Source organism: Argopecten irradians, unplaced genomic scaffold (assembly GCF_041381155.1).
Source record: "Argopecten irradians isolate NY unplaced genomic scaffold, Ai_NY scaffold_0948, whole genome shotgun sequence".
Taxonomy (NCBI): Eukaryota; Metazoa; Mollusca; class Bivalvia; order Pectinida; family Pectinidae; genus Argopecten; species Argopecten irradians.
The window spans coordinates 16,284-22,862 of NW_027188415.1; the positions used below are offsets into that span (position 1 = coordinate 16,284).

General features: G+C 33.8%; 1 pseudogene; it reads left to right on the forward strand.

Moving 5' to 3' along the window:
• The first annotated feature begins 3,380 nt into the window (after positions 1-3,380).
• LOC138313814 (uncharacterized) lies at positions 3,381-5,741 on the forward strand (annotated as a pseudogene).
• Positions 5,742-6,579: the final 838 nt, after the last annotated feature.

Consider the following 6,579-nt stretch of genomic DNA (forward strand, 5'->3'; position numbering starts at 1 on the left):
GTAGCTACACATGTACATGTACGTGTATTAACGCAAACATGGCGATTGTGTACATTGTTCATGCAGAACTTAAAACATCTCGAAATTATAGTATTCAAGTTGGGTATAGGTAATAACCAGCCAAAGAAAAAAAGACCTTCGAAACGGCCCGTGTGTTACGAAGATTGAGCCCAGGACAGAATTTTAACCCGGCCGCTGATTGGCTGGCTAATTATGAATTTCAAAATTAAAAATGTTTTCTGACAGGTAATTATTCCTTGATAACCATGATATGAATTTGGAAATTCAGATTGAGATTTAGGTTCAAAATATCAATTTTGATAATGAATAGGTAAAAACATTAGAATTTCAGGTTTTTTAAAAGTGCAAAAATTCTCCTTTTCTTATGAAGATCTTGGACCAATGCGGAATAACACGTACGATTAGAGTTTTAGTATTAGATACCGATTATCTCCCTTTGGCCACATGCCACATCATGTAATCACAACTCAAAATCGCTGAAAGTTCTATACCTCCGCCATTTTGAATCATATGACATTGAAATTGGTCATTTTATGTGTCTGAAAGCATGATCTTTCACATCCAATTCAAAACATTTCACCTTTGAATTTTCATGAATTACGCTAAAATTTACGTTAAAAAATGAACGAAACGCCATATTCGGAGGTCTATATTTCCGCCATTTTCAAATTCATGTCTTTGAAATTAAAAACCTGTACAGACAATAGGATAAAGCTTACATTTACAAAAATTCAACACTCTACATGAGATGATAAAGGCCCTACGAGCTCACAAATAACGGACAAAAATAAGAAAAAGAAACAAATTGCCATATTTGGAGAGCTATATTTTCGCCATTTTTCTATATAACCCCTTAAAAATAAATAACTTTTGAAGACAAAAGTTCATACAACATAGGTATGAAAAATCAACACTGTACATACAGGTTTAAAGGCGCTGAAACGTCTCGGGCAAGGACAAATATAAACTAAAATTTCGATTTTCGATGTCCTATATCTCCGCCATTTTGAATCTTATGACCTTGAACTTGGTCATTTTATGTGTCTGAAAGCATGATCTTTCACATCCAATTCAAAACATTTCACCTTTGAATTTTCATGAATTACGCTAAAATTTACGTTAAAAAATGAACGAAACGCCATATTCGGAGGTCTATATTTCCGCCATTTTCAAATTCATGTCTTTGAAATTAAAAACCTGTACAGACAATAGGCTAAAGCTTACATTTACAAAAATTCAACACTCTACATGAGATGATAAAGGCCCTACGAGCTCACAAATAACGGACAAAAATAAGAAAATGAAACAAATTGCCATATTTGGAGAGCTATATTTTCGCCATTTTTCTATATAACCCCTTAAAAATAAATAACTTTTGAAGACAAAAGTTCATACAACATAGGTATGAAAAATCAACACTGTACATACAGGTTTAAAGGCGCTGAAACGTCTCGGGCAAGGACAAATATAAACTAAAAATTCGATTTTCGATGTCCTATATCTCCGCCATTTTGAATCTTATGACCTTGAACTTGGTCATTTTATGTGTCTGAAAGCATGATCTTTCACATCCAATTCAAAACATTTCACCTTTGAATTTTCATGAATTACGCTAAAATTTACGTTAAAAAATGAACGAAACGCCATATTCGGAGGTCTATATTTCCGCCATTTTCAAATTCATGTCTTTGAAATTAAAAACCTGTACAGACAATAGGCTAAAGCTTACATTTACAAAAAAATCAACACCCTACATGAGACGATAAAGGCCCTACGAGCTCACAAATAACGGACAAAAATAAGAAAATGAAACAAATTGCCATATTTGGAGAGCTATATTTTCGCCATTTTTCTATATAACCCCTTAAAAATAAATAACTTTTGAAGACAAAAGTTCATACAACATAGGTATGAAAAATCAACACTGTACATACAGGTTTAAAGGCGCTGAAACGTCTCGTGCAAGGACAAATATAAACTAAAATTTCGATTTTTGATGTCCTATATCTCCGCCATTTTTGATCATATGACCTTGAAATAGGTCATTTTATGTTCCTGAGAACATGGTCTTTCATATGCGCCCTTCAGAACATTTCTACGGTAAAGTTCATATTTGACCTTTGTTTGACCTCATTTGACCCTCTAGCGAACTCATGACCTAGACATAATCTCTGATAACATGTAATGAGAAAAAAACTTTCAATATCGCGATCTACCTGAATAACTAAACATGGACGATGTACAGCGTATAGTTATGAAGTTATGAGCGTTTAAAAGTCGTTCGAAAAAAGTAGTTTTTTATGTCTGTGACCTTGACCTTGACCTTTATCGTACAAAATCGAACGTAACGTTCAAGTACCTTGTTCACTCATGTACCTACATAACGTGTCCAAATTTGAACGTCGTACCTTGTTCCGTTTCTTGAGAAAAAGTGTTAAGAAGGTTTCGTATTTTTAATTATGGATATAGCCAGACAAATAGAATAATAAGAATTTGATAATAATTGAATGCATTTTTCTAATTTTCATAGAACAATAACAATAGGGATTTCCATCCTGCTTAATGGAAATCCCTATAATTAGAAAAAAAATCAATCCATATATTTACATTGGAAATAATTATATGAAAATAAAAATTATTGAAAGGATTTTATATCATATTTAAAATTATGACACCCATATACGACGAGAAACGAGATTAATGGAACAGCTGGATGACAAAGCCGTTCTACAACGTCATGTTTTTCAAGCCTCCGCCTTCCGGTCGACTTTTTTGAAAATGACAAACGATAAACAAGAAATGTAGTAAAAATAAGATTTGATTGACTTAAAACAGTATACCTTAGTTGATTCTATAACAAGAAACAACACATTAAAGATTATACATTAAAATATTGTATTAAATTGTTTGAAATCAGCTGATCGATGCACGAGAATTGTTGTATTCATAGAGTATTCATAGTGTTTTCATAGGCAAATGTTTGTTTTCGTCAGTTGGTTGATTCATATAGTGACGAAACACTCAGAATGTAGAAATACAGTTATGTTTGCTTCTTATGAATTAAAAGAATGTCCGTCTGTGTTTTGGCCATGACTTTGTATACCCAAAATTCATTGCAAATAATGCTGATGATTTAATTTAGATAACTAGATCAAGTATTAATTAGGCACCAATTTTCGCATTTTTACTTACTTTAACAATAAATCAAATTGAGTTGTGGCGCACTGATATCTTATCCTCCAATAGTTAAGTTTGGCCTATGACTATGACTTTTAACGTATCCCGCGAAAACGATCTGTATATATGACGTCATAATACTTGATGTACAATTAATTTGATCTATGGAATAATAACCTCAAAGATCTAACTAATAGAAATGAGTGTTACATATGATATCAAATGATTAAATTCATAGTTTTACAGGTTGTATCGAACGCGGTTTTCTAATTTGTTGTTCGCATTCAATTTTGACAGAAATTACTGAACAATGGCTTAGAAACGTCGCAACATATGCTGCCGATGGTTCCGAGACTAATGTTAGAACCCCTGCAATAATACTGGTGGGCTCGCACCTAGACAATGTGGCAGCTGATGTAAGACTTTTTTAACTAATTAATTATATGTTTATGTTTAATTTTAGTGTCACCAAAAACCGTAAATATAACCGATTTCTAAGCAATACGGATCAAATGTGAATCGTTAATTTTCGTCCGTATAACACGTACAATTTCACATATCGTGGTCTGTATGGCATACGTGAGGCTGCGTTTTCAATACTATCTTAATTGACCTGATAAGAAGTGAGTATTCTCAAAATCTTTGAGGCAGGATATTTTCGTTGAATTTACTCGTTATGATATAAAGCTGATTTGCAGTATGTCTTGCAAATTAATTCAATCTTATATCTAGTTAACAATTTATAATCTGATTACATTGAAATTACATGATTGAACCTAAAATTAATTTATATGTGGAGAGAAGACCAGGAAGCAGCAAGGGTTCTGGATAAGCTCCACGATGATCCACAGCTACGAGATATCATAAATACTCACGTCCTAGGGGAGTTTGCGATTGCCAACTTAAATTATTCAACTAAAAATAAAGAGTTATTTGAAAACATCTAACAGAGAGTACTTCAGATTGCCCCGCTTCAGTCACAGTGGAAGAAGCCTGTCCCGGCTAGATGGGTAGCGTTACAACACGAACTGGTCAGACTTAAGCATACAGGTGTCACTGTTTTGATGTATGAAGAGCTGGTGGATATCAACTCTAGACTGCCGGTACCACTTAAAGAAAAAGAGAACAAACCATTTCTCCTGTAAGTTTTTTTAAAAAGTACAAATTGCTTCTTAAAATATAGATTGCCTACTTAAGTAAAATTTTGCTTTTTCCTACTGATGTTTCCTATATTCTAGGTAGCATTCCTTAATAAATCCGTGTACGTATCATTAATTTGAATACAGGCGTTGACGTTTTTGCGGTATTGGGTAATATCCGATAGTACTTATTTCCATATGTACCTATACATTTTTCAGCAATCTGAAGCTCAATGGATCATTTCATTGTTTTGATCTGGATGGAAAGAACCCCTTCCTGATATTGAAGGCTCAATGGACGATTGATGCCTTCAAGGCTGTTATCACAGATCCCAAGTTTACATCCAAACTACCAGGCATGTTGAGTCGTCAAGGGAGATAATATGAGAAGTCGGGAATTCTCCGACTGGATTTGCTTTTACAACTTTGGGCAGAGAAGACATTCTTTGAGAAAAAAGACTTACTCTACATAGTGATGGAAACCTTGAACCTTCTTGCAAAGCCAGTTTTAGAGGATCCAGATGCCGTTGCCGAATACTACATTGTACCAAGCATGCTGAAAGACGCTGATCCTGAGGTGATTTATCCCATCCTTGATACACCCCATACTATCACTACTGTCACATTATGCCTCAATTCAACAATCCATTTCTCCCACAAGCCGTGTGGGACAAGATGATTTCATCATGCATCCATAGGTTTGAATTACTCCATGAACAAGGACATGACGGGCTGAACTTCATTCAGTTGAGATTTGCTTGTTTGGCCGTTGATACTGTGTGGAATGTGATCATAAATTGTAAAGACAACGCCATGAAAGTTGCAATGTTCAAAAAGCCAAGGGAGACACACCAGAGAAGCGTAGAGGAGCCCGAGTGAACGTGCTGTGTATCCTGAAGTTTCTTCTCATGCGAATTCTGGAAACAAACCACCAAAAGCACCTTGGATACCAATTTTACCTTCACAACGACTTCCGGTTCTCATCCATTGACCAAATGGTCAAGGTAGATGACCTTCAGAAGAATTCCAGTTTCCAATGCATTGGTTTAAATGGAAAACAATGGATTGACAGAAATGAGATTTACACCTGGTTCAAACACCCTAATCATGAGGTATATGTCCAAGAATTTAATGTATTTTTAAAACTAAATATCGTATTTTTTCACAATAGATACGGATGGTCGAATTATCGGTTTTCTATACATTTGTTTTACCTATGTATTGAGAGTACACATATTTGAGTATACATATTTCTTTTCGCAGAAACTGAAAGGGACATGTGACCTTGGGGGTATGTACTGTGTAAAACCAACATGTTATTTGACAATAATACCTTGAAATCAAGTTTAAGTTATTCTCTGGTAATAACTGAAACTGAGAATGCTTAAATACTGCATGTGTTTCGAAAATTTAAACTAAAAGCTACATGTAAAACTGTTTAGTAAATAAACACTTGTATTGGTTATTACTATGTTCACGATACTAAGTGCCCTGACTTTATTCCACCTCCCCAACCTGTTACTTTCTACCATCACCAACCTACGACGAGTTCAAGTATGTTATGCTGAAATCCAGGATTCTTAATAATGTCATGAAATTAATTCAAATATTCCTTCTTAAGGATGTATTCTTCTGAGGTTTCACTCCCGTTGAAGTCTCGTTTCTACATAGATAAAAAAGTTATGAGAATATCAAATACAATTTATCGATATCTGTAGCAAAGTGCCAGTTGCAAATTTTACATATCTATTTTTAGTAGATTTTTTTCATTCGGGATTTTAAGAAATGGCCAATTTGGTGGCCATTTTGAAATTGTGTTTTTTTCCTCTTTGAGTAGAGCCACAGTTTTACCATTTTTTACTAAAATTGTTTTTACTTAAATCATCACTGCGCTTGCATTTTAGCTGTATCGAGCTATTTTTTGCTGTAAATCTTTACTAGTTTCATGGTAATTAAAATATTGAACATTAATGTATGAAATAAACAAATTTTTGTCACTTTATTTTTTACATTTAATGGTAATTTGAGCACTTTTATCTTTTACTCTTAAATATTTAAAAAAAAAAGATAACAAATATTTAAATTTGAAGCCGTATTGATCGCAAAGTATTGACAAAAGTTTAATACCAGAACGTTTTCTATAAAGGGTTTAATTTGGCAAAAATGGCTGAAAATGGCGCATTTTGTAGTTAAAAATTAAGGGGTAGGGGTAGCATATGTTGTTATTCTAAGAAAGAATATG